Source organism: Protopterus annectens, chromosome 6.part0 (assembly GCF_019279795.1).
Source record: "Protopterus annectens isolate FY-2018-M chromosome 6.part0, PAN1.0, whole genome shotgun sequence".
NCBI classification, from domain to species: domain Eukaryota; kingdom Metazoa; phylum Chordata; order Ceratodontiformes; family Protopteridae; genus Protopterus; species Protopterus annectens.
This window is the reverse complement of record NC_056737.1, coordinates 1,736,073,140-1,736,087,636: the sequence shown is the minus strand read 5'-3', so window position 1 is coordinate 1,736,087,636 and position 14,497 is coordinate 1,736,073,140. Positions and strand designations below refer to the sequence as shown.

At 41.6% G+C, this 14,497-nt stretch overlaps 1 protein-coding gene across 1 annotated transcript in view; it reads left to right on the top strand.

The window, feature by feature from the left end:
• Nucleotides 1-2,942: 2,942 nt before the first annotated feature.
• The window catches only part of ATL3 (atlastin GTPase 3), a 1,114,372-nt gene continuing 1,102,817 nt past the window's right edge, over nucleotides 2,943-14,497 (top strand). The window contains exon 1 of the mRNA XM_044075127.1: nucleotides 2,943-3,107. The gene's annotated coding sequence lies outside the window, so the exon portion shown is untranslated. The remainder of the gene's footprint in view (nucleotides 3,108-14,497) is intronic.

Sequence of the window (14,497 nt, the reverse complement as noted above, 5' to 3'; positions counted from 1 at the left end):
AATGGTCCCTGAACGATCAAGTGGCGGATCAGATCTTCGCCCGGTGGGGGTTGCCTTGCTGCGACCTTTTCGCCAGTCCCCTGAATGTGAAGTGCAACAACTACTTCTCCTTGATCCCTGCTCAAGGGGAAGAACCCAAGGATGCGCTGGTTCACAAATGGCCCTCCGGTCTGCTTTACGCCTTCCCTCCACTTCCTCTACTGCCCAGACTGATTCAGAAGGCGATCTGTCTGGGGAGAACCATAATCTTGATAGCCCCATTCTGGCCCCGTCAAGTGTGGTTTCCATTCCTGCGGAAGTATGCGGTGGACAGTCCCTGGATCCTGGATCCGATTCCGGACCTCCTGACTCATCAGTCGGGGCAGACCCATCCATCCTTACGAACTCTCAAGCTGGCGGCTTGGCTGCTCCGCTTCCAACCTTAGTCAGGCAACATGCTTTTTCACCTGAGGTGGTTCGAATATTGTCCTCTTCGCATAAGCCCTCTACCAAGAGTATTTATTTTAGCAAATGGAAGAGATTTGCTCTTTGGGCCCAGCGGCATAACCTTGATCCCCTGACAGCCCCTGTTTCCTCCGTTCTGGACTTTTTTTTTTTTTCTTCCGTTTCTACATTGAAGGTACAGTTAGCAGCAATTTCCAATTACCATGTTGACTTTGACCCTTCACTCATGAGTCACAAATTGTGTAAGGCCTTTCTTAAAGGAGCGTGGTTGCTTCGTCCCCCTATATCGCATCCAATTTTGCCATGGGATTTGAATGTGGTCCTTGGTGCCTTGACGTCCCCTCCATTCGAACCAGCAACAACTTGTGAGAAAAAATTCTTGTCATGGAAGACCGCATTTTTGGTAGCTATTACTTTGGCCAGAAGGGTTTCAGAACTTCAAGCCCTTTCTGCCAAGCCTCCCTATCTCATTTTCCATAAGGACAGAGTATCTCTGAGATTAAATCCATCTTTTCTTCCTAAGGTTTCTTCTGCTCTTTACCTTCAACAATCGATTGAGCTTCCAGTCTTCTTTCCCGATTTTTCAAACGATGCAGAATACAGATTTCAACAGTTGGATGTGCATAGACAATTACGTTTCTATCTAGATAGGATGCAGCAGGACAGAAAATCAGATCAACTATTTGTTGCCTTTGTAGATAACAAAATTGGCAAACCAGTCACTAAGGTCACGATCGCCAGATGGATCAGGGATTGTGTGTCCTTCATTTATTCATCAACAGGAAGGTCCCTTCCATTCCCAGTTAGAGCTCATTCTACTAGGGCCATGGTAACTTCAACAACTTTCCACGCCAGACTGTCTGTGGATGAAATTTGTGCTGCTGCCACTTGGTGTTCTCCACACACCTTTGTTTCTCATTACAAATTAGATTTGGCGTCCAGAGCTTGAGCGTCTTTTGGTTCCACAGTGCTCAGGAGTGTGTTCCAGTGAGCCTCCCAGGATTTAGATGCTAGGGACGCGGTCCCACCTGTTACGAATGTAGGCAAGATAGGATCGCACTACATCTTTTAGTTATGTACTTACCATAACGATAGATGTATGCGATCCATCTCGCCTACATTCGTATATACCCCCCTCCTGCCCCCTACCTGCAGGATTTGGAGGAAACGCTTTGTGGGGTTTCCACTGAAGGTCTTATTTCTTCTCTCTGGATCTCGTATCTCCGTGAGTTGGGTGCATGTGAGGGAGTGTTTGTGTGGGGCAAACAAGATCTGGGGGCTTAGGTGTGGTGCATCCTGGGATAGAGGGGTTGGCCCAGCCAATCAGAGACTTAGTACTAGTGTATCGGCCGAGTTGGAGCCGTTTCTCGGCTCCGAGCCCATCTGTTACAAATGTAGGCGAGATGGATCGCATACATCTATGGTTATGGTAAGTACATAACTAAAAGGTTATAGGGTTACCACCTGTCCCACTTTGCGAGGGACAGTCCCTCTTTGGGCAATTGTGTCCTGACAAAAAATATAAAAATGGCAAATGTCCTGAGATTTTAGGACAAAATTATTTCCTATATTTTATGTAATAGTTGCATAAAACAGGTATTCTGTATCTAAAATACCTAAATGTTATAAGAAACAGAATAAGCAACTAAAATGCTACAAGAACAAGCTTTTATTTAGGCAAAAAAGTTAAGTTCTATCCTTTGTATTGATCGTGGGTATGTGTCGGCCTGTAAAATCTGATGTTTGTACCAAAAATGTCCCACTTTGGCCATTTGAAAAGGTGGCAACCCTATATGGTTACCAAATTTAAGATAAGAACTCCTCGTAAGAGGTTACTTATACGCATTGTCCAGTAGGTTTAGCGTCAAACATGCCAACAAATAAATCAACTTGTACTTTGAAAAGTCTGAGTGAATGTGATAACTTCATCATCGCAGGAAAAAATTCATTCCAAAGCATGTCCGCTTAACAAGTTCCAGTTTTAAGCGGGATTAAGAGCGAGAGAGTTAAAACTTGAGTTAAAATTAAACATGGATGCTTGATTTCAGAGGTTAAGAGGATAACGCACAGTCACACCTAAGCACTTCTTAGAATGTGGGAGGAAACTTAAAACAGCAAGGGAAAAACGAAAGCAGATGCAGGAAGTCATCCTGCTAAATACTGCGTGGTAGAACGCATTTCGGCATTAGAGTGCAGTTACAAAAAAATGAACATTTTCTAATGGAAACTTTTAAATTTGGGGTTGCATCTTCCGGAACCACATAATATAATTTAAATAAATACAACACGGTTAAGTATAACAGCTGTGTGGTTATTGTAAAATAAGTGCAGGAACAGATATTTTCTAGGTTTCAGTAGTGTTATCAATGATTATACGATTAACGGTCTTCCTTAAAACATCACAGTAAATGAAAATGTGAAATGGGCGTGTTGTTCTAATGCCGGTTACTCCCTTTGTAGAATATATATGTATGTATTACAGTGTCAAAGACCCAAGATATATTGTGGGATTTGTGGTCTTAACTCTGTTAAATTCATCGGCAGTGTGTTGTACAAAAATACAAATCCCAGAATACAGTGCAGTTCTACTGTTAAGATCACAAATTTTGCCTTTAGGCTGGAAAGTTTTGGTGGAACTGACTTGTCGACGAAAGGACAGGAAAGTATGCTGAAATATATATAGTTTATTTAGTATGTTAAAGAGTGCATGTGCTACAAAAGAGATAAAAGTGGGTGGTATTTTTAGAATCAGTACATGGCATGGAAAATGATGGCTTATACCTGAAAGTCCGCTTTAATGGAAGATTTTGCTCCGATTCTAGGGACATACTTAAGATGAACGAAGTCTGATGACTCCAACATGGAGCGTTGAAAGTCATAGACTGAGTCGGCAGTTTGGGAGTTAAGTCAGCCTTGATGTGAGGAGATGTGTTGTATAGAGTGCTAGTTTTAAGGAGTGACGCCCCGCTACTGCAGGGCATTAACGTTTTTTTTTCCTCTCCGATTTCTGTTACAGAATGTTTGCTTATTCTGCTGATGCAAATGTGTTTTGGAAGTAGTCTTTGAGAGCACTGAGGCTAGTGGAAACTTCGCAAATTCTTGGTGTGACTCTGCATAGAAATAGGATAGGAGATGGAGTTGTAGAGTTGCATTTAGAACTTACACCGGCTTTTCCTTAAATTCGCAGTCCGCATACCTCAAAATGTATCTGCAGAAGTAGTTTGTTGTTTTAGCTATGCTTGAGTCTGGTACCACCAGGTAGCATCAGGATATTGTGCTGAGCTTGGGTCCGGTACCACCAGGTAGCAACAGGATCTTCTGCTTGCGTCGGTACATGTGCCTTAGCAGGTTCAAGACTGATTTATGAAGTCTGAGGGAGTTTTCCTCCACGCCCTTTGGTGCTGTCCAAAGCCGACCCATAGTCTCTGTCATATGATTTTTTTCCGAAGAATTTTTCAGTCTGATTCTAATTTAGAACATATTTTATGTTGTACTTCTGGGCCAGTATGGAATTGTGGGCACTTGTTACTGTCACTGGTAGTGCCCCGAAGAGGCTAAAACGGAAGTAGTTGGCACGACTGTACATTTTTGACGAGATGGTTCGCATCTGTTAAGAAAGAAAACCTTAGAAGAAGAGAAAATGGAGCTTAAAAACGTGGTATAGCCTATGACTGATACCGTGTAAATGTTTCCGTTTGCATAACCGAGCATACAGTGAGCGGATTCGCGGATTATGGTTGTAGCTAAATTAATCGCATACAATGATTATTAATGCAGAATTTTAGAAGCGTGAGAAAGCAAGCTTATTTTTCTAGCCTATCTGATGTTATCGTGTGCGGTTTCATATTTTGTTAACAGGGTAGGTAGTCCTCCTGGAAGGCTTGCACTTTTTGTTGTTTGGGATGGGTATGGACTGCACTGCGTTAATTTAGCACCCCCAATTCATTATGTTGGTACCGAATTATTTCAGTATAAATATAATATGCCATTTTGTTTTTTCAGACTTGTCACACATTTACTCCAGTCCCCACGATTCCTTTTTTCTGTTTAGTCAGTTATACCTGCCATTAATGTCATACCTGTAAGGGATGTAAAACTACCATAGCACACACCAGATGTAGATTAAATGATTGCAGCAGTCATGTGTTTATCAGGTCAAGTTCTGCGAATTGTTCATCAGATTGTCTATTTATTGATTACGGCATACAATCAATATGCAGTTAGTATGTCAGATGTATAACAGGCAGAATGCCAAGGAGAACTTCCACGATCGTCTTGACCGAGATGGATTGCAGTTTGAAATCCCAATATATCCAGGTCAAGACTGTCACTAAACAAAAGACACCACCTGGGTGCGTTAGTCTGCTTATAGAGACAGACTGAAAAGTCCAATACGTATGGATAACTGAAGAGCTGCATGTCTTTGCTTCCTCTTTCCATTCCTTATTTGGCATCCCTGTCCCCCAGCCAACATGCTGAGACAGGTTAATCCTACCTTCTCTGACTAGCCCCTGTTGGCAAAGGTAAAAACCTGGAAACCGTTTTGACAAAAACAGGAAATTACTTCCCGACCCCTAATGTAATCACCTTTGTGGGTCAGTGGGTTCCATAGACTAGCCTTGCTCATCTCATCTTCTTACTCAAACTTGTGCACTGACTAGCATGCCATATCTTGCTTTTATAGCATCATAGAAGGTTTCTAGGCTAATGGCCTGTGAACTTTTTTAAGCCTAGACATTCATGCACCAATTTTTCTCAATTATCAAACTAGAACGGCTTTGGTATATGCCTGTGTCTTAGGGCATCTACAAACCACCCTTGTCCGTAAGGGCCACAGGTGAATTTGCAATTTCCCATCCATTGATCCAAACTCTGTTTAAATAGGCTTAGGGAAGATCTCTGATTTGCATGAATGGGGGAGTCTGTTCCAGAAATGGCGTAATCCTCTGAGGCATTTAACTGTCCCTCTCAACATGTTTTGTTTTTGTCACAGACAAGGTTTAGATTTTTAGGTTAGATAATTCTAGTGCTGTTTGTGTAGCAGGTCTATTAGGGCTGGATTGGAGACTGCTTTTAGTTTAGGCATAAATCACCCCTCAGTAGTCTGTAGGAGACAGAGTACAGGGACAGGGCTTTGAGGCAGTCTGCATAGATCATATTGTTTACACCTTGTATTCTTTTACTGAGGAACCTCTGCGGCTGCTCCATCTGTTGTAGATGCCTGGCCAAGTACATACTGAAGGGTGCATAGTACACTGTTACTGGTCTAATGAGGACTGAGTGTAGCAGGATTCTGTTCTCCTTAGATCTGGATGCCATGCCTTACTGAAGCTGTGCCATGTAAATAAATTTTCTCACTACCATGGATGCGTGGTGACGATTCAGGTTTCTGTCAACTTGAGTCCAATACCGATGACTTTTTACTGTTGGGGCAGTTATCAATGTTGTAATTGCAGGGGTGGTTGTCTTCCTAAAATGTATAATTATGCATGTTTTGCATTGAGTTTTAGGCCACGGTTCTGGTACCAGTTTTTTTTGTCTATTTCAGACCCTCCTGGAGGATTTCTACATCTTTGCAAGCTGGATGTAATCACTGAATCCCCCCATCAGGGAATTTGATCAGCCAGATGCCCTCTATATTTTCTCTGATGTCAGAAAAGTGTATTCCACACAGGATTAAACCTCTTGGTGGAAGTGAATTTCCTCACCCTAACTCAGTGTCCCATCTGTGAGTCATTTGGCTATCCATTAGGTGATGTAGGTATTCATGCTTACATCTGTGCATTTACTTATAACACCTGAGTTGAGTATTTGGGTATTGTATACAGTTTTGGCATTTACTTTTCTGAAGCAAAAACCAGTAGTAATTGCAGATGACTGCAAGCTAGGTGCAGTCATTGAATTCCCATATGACTTGGCCATCCTGCAGGGTGGTATGTCCAAATAAATTGTGCCAAAAAAATGCATTATTGTATACTTTGGGAAGTAATCTACCTTGGGGAACTACCAAATTTGCGATATGACCCTAAGAGTTGACCCAGTTTGGGATTTGGGAACTTGTATAGACAGTGAACTAACTTTTGACCAATATATGTCCACTGTTGTAAGAAAGTTCTTCTATACTGCAAACCTTGTAAACTTAAGAGATTGTCTAGCTCTAGAGATGTCATTGTCCCCTTTTACTCACCCCTCATTGAGCCAAACATTGAATAAAATTTCACCTTTGCTGAATATCTGTCCAAACACATGCAACAACTGGAATGCCCACAGAAGATTCCTTAGTAAAAGGATACTAGGCCTAAACAATATGTCCTATATGGACCGATTCACAGCTCTGTCACTATATTCTGTATCCTACAGACTGTTAAGAGGTGACCTGTGTCTGGCACGCAAGGCATTCTCTGACTTAATACTGATGGGTTTACTGCACTTTAGCTAGTCAAATGGCATCAGAAATACTCTGTCTAGGTTTCTAAACATCTTCTGCAGCATCAACAGAACGGTTTGGAGGAAAAGGAATATCTTGTAGAGGGTACCACTGCTATGTTACAGACTTCCCATCCACATAAAACAAAGCTCATCCCTGTCCATATTCAAACACAACTTAAATTTATGGATGGGGAACAAATTTATGCCAGAACTGCCCCCTGTACTCTTAATGGACAGAGGCAGCTCTTAAATGCTTTATCCCATGCATGGGTCCCCTTGAATTATCTATTGTATGATCCCATTTATTCCAATTGGGGGTAATGTATAATTATCAACCATGGGATAGTAAGGCCAATCTCTAACCAAATGGGATAGGTTAATTTGAGCGCGAAAAGGGAAACTGGCTAGGCTTAAAGTGACCCGCAAGGGCATCTAGCCTAGTACTTGCCTCTGAGCTTATTATGGATGTAACTAGATTAAGCAAAAATGATTTACAAGGCAGAACTTTAGCTGTATAAGAAAGCATATTGTATTGTGGAATCCAAGCCACGGGACATTGAAGAATGTTCTTTATACCGGTAGGGCAGGGCTGGTGCTACTATGTGCAGTGTTTATTGCCTGATTTAGATTTTTTTTTAACTGGGTAGGTAATCCTACTGGAAAGACTGCATTGTTTTATCTTCAGGCGAGCAAGGTAGTCTTAACATATACTGGAAAGACTGCATTGTTTTATCTTCAGGCGAGCAAGGTAGTCTTAACGTACATAAGGTCTGGGACACGGTACTGGGCAAAGAAGTATGTCCATTGAAGTGCAATCATTTAGCGGGGTTACAGTAGATAGAGTGTTATGCAAGATGTAATCTTACAGGAGAGCATGAAAAAGAATAGTAAATGTGGATGAGGTACAATGCAACTGTTTTTGGAAAGAAATTGGAGGAGGAGTATGATATAACTTATCCTAGGCAAACTGCCATCGTTTAGTTTATAAAGTAGATCTGTAAAATGTGTAGTGGGTTAAGAAAACATCTTAGACAAACTTGCACTGTTTTGAATATATGTAGATGACGTGCAAGATGTTTAAGATGTCAAGAAAATTCTGCATCATTCTTATACTTTTATTTCATTTGAGAATGTAGGAGTTGCTGTAGTTTTAGAAACATGGGAGTTCCGAGATTTTATTTAAAGTAGTAGTAGCTCTTAAATGTTGAGGATTGAATAAAGCGTACCATGCTTGGAAGCGGTAGAGCCATCATGTAATTCTTCATAGGTCTCTAGAGATTAACAGGCTAATGGTTTAAGGGCCCGAATTTGCGATCACCCATCCATTGATACAAATTGCTTTTGAAGAGGGCCAGGGAAGGGCTCTGCTTAAAGTGAATTGGAAGTCTGTTCCACAGAAGGGGCATCTCTGAGACAAATCTGTCTCTCCAGCATATTTTGTTTGAGTCGCTGACTAAGTTTAGATCCCTAGATCAGGTGGGCCTTGTGCTGTTTAACTTGTGGATGTGTAGTAGCTCCATCAAGGTTGGATTTGTGAGTGCCTTGTAGGTCAGATATAGGTCAAAGTTGTGCAACATAAAAGGATTTCCTCACCACTGTGGACACATGGCAGTCAAAGTTCAGGCTACTATCTATCTAGGTGTCTAGATCTCTCACCTCTGAGTCTACTGTAAGGGGGTGCTTTTGATTTTATTTGCAGGAGTATTTGACTTCCCAAAAAGTATGATGATGCATTTTTTGCATTTAATTTTAGGCTGTGGTTCTGGCACCAATTCTGGAGTAGCTCACTAAGAAGGGAAGATCAGAGTGCAGACAATTGAAAAGTGAAGTTTATCAGTTTCTGCTGTTAAACCTGTCTTGAGAGATTTTCTATGATGTGCAGCCATAATGTAAAATTAAATTTACTGATGATTTTTTCCTGTTGTTCTCTGAAATGGAGCTTGAAAGCCTTGCAGCTGTAACCTAAACACAATACTGCTTGTGTTCTTTCCTAAAGGAATATGTTCATTCATAAGATCAGTGTTGAAGATGCCTGTCTTGAAATGGGGGGCAGCTTTAAAAAGAGCTTTACGGAGTGCTGTTGCAAAGACAGACTTCCTATCCCAGAGAACTATTCTTACTCAACCGTGCAAACATTGGCTTTAAATGTCATCCCTAATGCTACGGAGAAATACACAGCCATAACAAAGATGAAATTAGCTGGTGGTACAAATTAATGTCCCCTAGCTCATTGAGATCCAGAATGTTATTACTGTGCACACTTTATTTGCTGAAGACTGGCTGCATAACTGAACCACCAAAGTAGTTGGTTTAGCAGAACAGATGGCCATCAGAATTATGGCTTTTGACATTAACCGAATCAAATAATTTAACAGAGATTCTAACCTGGAGAGAGAGCAGCAAATTGCTGACACTGTGCAGTGTCACATAAAATTGCTCACAAATTTTATCTAGTCAAAAAACTGCAAACTACAAAGGAAAGAGGTTAAATGTCATCTTGAAACTTTGGTGAGAAACCGCAACTTGAGGCTTTTTGGTGTACCAAATCGGATTATTCTCATCCTCATAGAGAAAAACACATTCTTCATTTTTGCAACATTACCGAGTATGTTGTATGAAGAACTGTCAAGCAAAAACATTTTTAATCCTGGTACAGAGAACAGCTAGACCAAGGTGTGAATTGATTCGGGCCTATTATATTTAAATTAGCCAGATTATTGGAGAAGAATAAACTCTGGTCAGTAAACTGCCACGACATAAACATTTTCAAGAACTGTTTTGCAAAGAAGCTTGCAGAGCTAAAGGATAGCTCTTTGGTTAGAGAAAGTTGAATCTGATACTTTTTGATAATCTTTCCAAAACAGTGACAAGGGCCAAAAGCATTAAGGATTTGGTTAGTCTGATTTTCTTCTAATATTTTTTATAACAAGATTAACTTTTCCTTTTAACAGAAAACTACCTAACTGTTTTGATTTTGACAGCCTTATAGATGAACTAATAGACTTGTCCTGTTCTGGTACTATACTTGCGTATGGATATTCTGAGCTGAGGTCTTCTTTGTTTTTAGACCACGTTGTTGACTTTCCAGTTTGGTTATTGACTGATTTAAAATTGGATAGATACCAAATCAGAGTATTAGTAACCATCTAGAGTGCCTCCGGGATGAGTAGTATGCATCATCTCTTCTTTTGTTTATTGTGTTTTTTGTTACTTGATGCAGTTCCACGTGATTGTATACAGTTTCAGTAATTTTCTACGTACCCCCCCTCCCCTAGCTTGGTTGGACTGGACAAAGCTTATACTATAATTTACTAAGATGCTTTTCTCTACTGGCAGTCTAGTTAAAGTAAGTCCTTAAAATGTGTTAATAAGTTGCTCCTCCTGGCTACAAATAAAACTATTTTTAGCCACCATGGATTTATATAAAGTAGTTATTTAAGCATGTGTAAGATAATCATGATTTTTTTTATTTAAATATTGAATTTAGCTATATTAATAGGGGGATATTTCTATATTAAATAGTATACTATATCCAGTTAAGCCTGCTTTTAAATGGTAAGCTTTGTGGATGAACTCATTACACATGCTTCAAATAAGAGGCATGTTAACAAGCTCATCTTAAAATGTTGCCACTGTTAACTTCTTTTTTAAATAGTTTATATTATGTACTCACCGTAACGTTCCATGTTTGTTGTCCAGTATCTCTTCTTCAGTCTTGCTTCTTTGGGTTCGGAGCCGAAACCTTGACTCTGACTCTGGCTATACTAAAGCTCGAGAGCTTCTGCTGGCTCCAGGCTGAATACCAATCCCATAGTGCTTGGTGGCTATTTGGAGGGGTTCCCATGATATGTACAATATCCAAATAGGTAAATATCTGAAAAAAAATGTCAAAAAATTAACAAGAAAAGGCAAGAAGGGAATCGGACCTTATCTGCCAATTTCTGAGAATTCCTCTAGATACTCCAGGAGGGGGATGGCTGGGAGGGACGCAAGACTGAAGGCGAGATACTGGCCAACAAACATGGAATGTTATGGTGAGTACATAACTTCTTTATGTTATGTTATCCCATCTCGCCTTCAGTCTTGCTACTTTTGGATAGAGTCCCCAGCACCTTTTTCTTGGGTGGCTCAAGGGAATAAACTCCTCAGGACAGTGGAACCAAAGGATGCCCTGTTCTGGGAGGCCACATCTACTTTATAATGAGTAATAAAAGTATGAGGTTATCCCATGTAGCAGTAGCACAAATTGAAACCAGTGGAAGTCTAGATTGAAAGGCAGTGGAGGTAGATACTGCTCTAGTTGAATGCCCTTTGATTTTCCCTGGCGGTTCCTTATTGTGGGAATCTTACACGTGTGGTTTCAGTAAGCCATTTGGATAAGGTAACTTTTTATTTTTCTGAATAGGAGACAAACAATTTGTCTGAGTTCCTAAAGTCTTTGTTCCTGTGCAAGTAAAAACATTACTGTCTGTGCACATCCAGCTGATGAAGATTGTACTCTGCCTTGTTGCCGTAGTTTGGAAAAAACACTGGTAATTTCTATACTCTGGTTTAAATTTGCTTGAGAACAAACTTTCAGCAAAAAGAAAGGATTTGTTCTGAGGGAAACTCTGTCTTTATGGAAGATCAAATAAGGTGGACGGATAGACAAGGCTTGTAACTCTGACACTCTCCTGGCTGAAGTAATTGCTGTCAGGAAGAGTGTTTTCCAAGATAAAAATTGTAATGAACAAGATGATGCTGGTTCGAAAGGGGGCAGAATCAAAGATGACAATACTAGGTTGAGGTCCCAAGGAGGAGGAGGTTTTCTGACAGGAGGTCTTAACAGAAAAGTACCTTTTTAGGAAGGCTTTGCGTAGTCTGAGAGTTTAGACTAGATCCTGATTCTCCCACATGATAATTGGAAATAAAAGCGAAATGAACTCTGATAGTGGCTGCCGCTGCCCCTTCAGTAAAGGTTTCTCTTAGAAATTCCAGGATTAGAGGTATAGATGCTGTAAAAGGATCTATATGTCTTTTGTCAGCCCAACAAGAGAACCTCTTCCATTTGCTCGCATAGAGATTCCTAGTCGTCTGCTTGTGTGAAGAGACTAAAATGTGACTAATTGCAGGGGCAATTCCGGAAGCCTGGCTAAGAGTGGAAGTGGAGCAGCCAAGCTGTCAGTTTGAGGGTGTGGAGTGCAGGATGGAGCATTCCTGACTGATGCTTCAGAAGCTCCGGCACTGGGTCCAGGATCCATGGGTCCTCCTGAAGGTAAGGCCAAAGGAAGGGGAACCAAATCTGATGAGGCCAGTGTGGCGCAATGAGAATTAACCAGTGATTCAACAACTTTCCTTTCAGTATGACCTTTGGAATCAAGGGAAATGGGGGGGGCATAAAGAAGACCCAAGGGCCAATCGTGAGCCAGTGCATCCCTCAGTGACTCTCCTGGAGGGAAAGTTAGGGCAAAGTAGTTGCTGCATTTGGAATTGAAGGAAGTGGCAAAAAGGTCACAGTAAGGCTGACCCCATTTGCAAAAAATTTGGTTTGCAACTTCCGATTGAGGGACCACTCGTGAGGCATGAGAATCCCTCTGCGTAGCCTGTCTGCTATAATGTTGGATTTCTGTAGGATATGCATTGCTGTCAGAAAGCGTTGAGAAGATATTGCCCATTTCCATACTGTCTGGGCCTCTCGACATAGAGGGTAAGACCTTGTTTCCCCCTGCTTGTTGTTGTACCAAACTGCCGACATATTGTCTGTCTGAATTGCAATATTCCCCATGGGAAGAGAGCCCTGAAGTGCTTGCAACAACAGAAGCACGGCTCTCACCTCTAGGACATTGATATGCAAGTGATACTTGTGATCTTTCCAAACTTCTTGGACAGTCTGTCCCAGGTAATGCCCCCCCCCCCCCATCTGGGACGTGTCCGTGGTTGCTGTAGTGATAGGTTGAGGAAGTACAAACGGTCTGCCCATTGTTACCTGAGTGGAATGAACCAACTACAGTAAGTCCTTCTTGCAGGAAGGAGTTATGAAAATTTTGTGAGACATGGGTAAGTCCTGCATGGATCATTGGGCGAAGAGCAGCCACTGCAGTATTTTCATGTGAAGTCATGCCATGGGAAGTAGTGTTATTGTAGCTGCCATAGAGCCTAGGACTTTCAGCACAAATCTTGCCTGTACTCTGTTCTTGTTGAGTAAAATAATCACTTGACTGCGTAGCGTCTGTATCCTTTCTTGAGATAGCTTTGCCAACATGTCATTTGTATTTAAATCTGCACCAATGAATGTAATATGCTGTGATGACAACAAGGCAGATTTTTCTGTATTTATAGTAATGCCTAGTTTTCAGAAAAGATGAATGGTGCAGTCTGTTGCTTTGATTAGTAGTTGCTTGGTGTTGGCAGTTAGGAGCCAGTCGTCTAAGTATGAAACACCTGGAATCCTTGGTGTCTCAGATGAGCCGTGACTACTGCCATGCATTTGGTAAACACCCTGGGGGCTGTGGTGAGTCCAAAGGGCAGAGCTCTGAACTGGTAATGACTGACTCTCAGCCGGAAGTGTAGAAATCTTCTTGAGCACCTGTCCATCTTTGTGGTAGTACGCGTTCTGAAGATCTAATGAGCACATCCAATTGTCTTTTCCCAGGAATTGGGAGTATAGAATGCAGTGTTACCATCCAGAACTTTGATTTGTCTCACTGACTTGTTTAGCCTGCTGAGATCCAATATGGGTCTCCAGTCCCCTGTCTTTTTTGGAACTAAAAAGAACCTTGTGTAAATTCCAGATCCTAGGTGGTCTGCGGGGACTTCTTGGATGACTTTTTTTTTTTTTTTTTTTTTTTTTTTCCTAGTAACTTTTGTATTTCTTGTGTTGCTTGATCCCTTTGACCAGGTGGAATTTCTAGAATAGACTTTGGTGGTCGAGGTGTACATTGGAAGGGAATGTTGTATCCTTTGGATATAATGGATTGTACCCATTTGTCTTGAGTCAGATTCAGCCAGGCTTCCGGGTACAGCGATATCCCCCCCCCCCCCGACTGCCTCCAGAGGTGGACAGACTGGCCTTTTTTCAGGAGCACTGGAATGGCCTACCAGAGAAAGTATCTCTGTTGCCCTGGTTTTGCGGACCCCCTCTGCCGCGTGGATGGCTTCTTCCGTTGTTTTCCCCTCTGCCCCTGGGGGAATGTCAGATAAGGCTCCTGTAGACTTACGGAACCACATTTTCCCGCCCTTTTGACCTTTAGGATAAGGTCTGGTAGGGGCAGAAAAACTGACTCCAATGGCAGACAGAGTCTTACCATCTTGTTTTCTCCTGGTGAGAGTTTTTTACTTTAGGCCTGAACAATGACAAGCCATCAAAGGGAATGTCAATAATGGAAGAACGGAAGGGTTATGCAAACTCACAAAGGTGCATCCAGGAATGTCTACGAAGAGCTATTCCTGTGCCTGCTGCCCTGCTTGCTCCATCGGCTGCATAAGATATGAGCCGCATGGAGGAGTTAGATATGGAGGTTAAGGTTGCAAGCTGGGAGTTGTTAACCTTATCTGATAAGTCCTGGGTTGTAGCACCTTGCAGGGTATCTCCTAGCTCTTTTAGGAGATCCCTCTGAAGTCGTGTGAAATGCAACAAATAATTCAG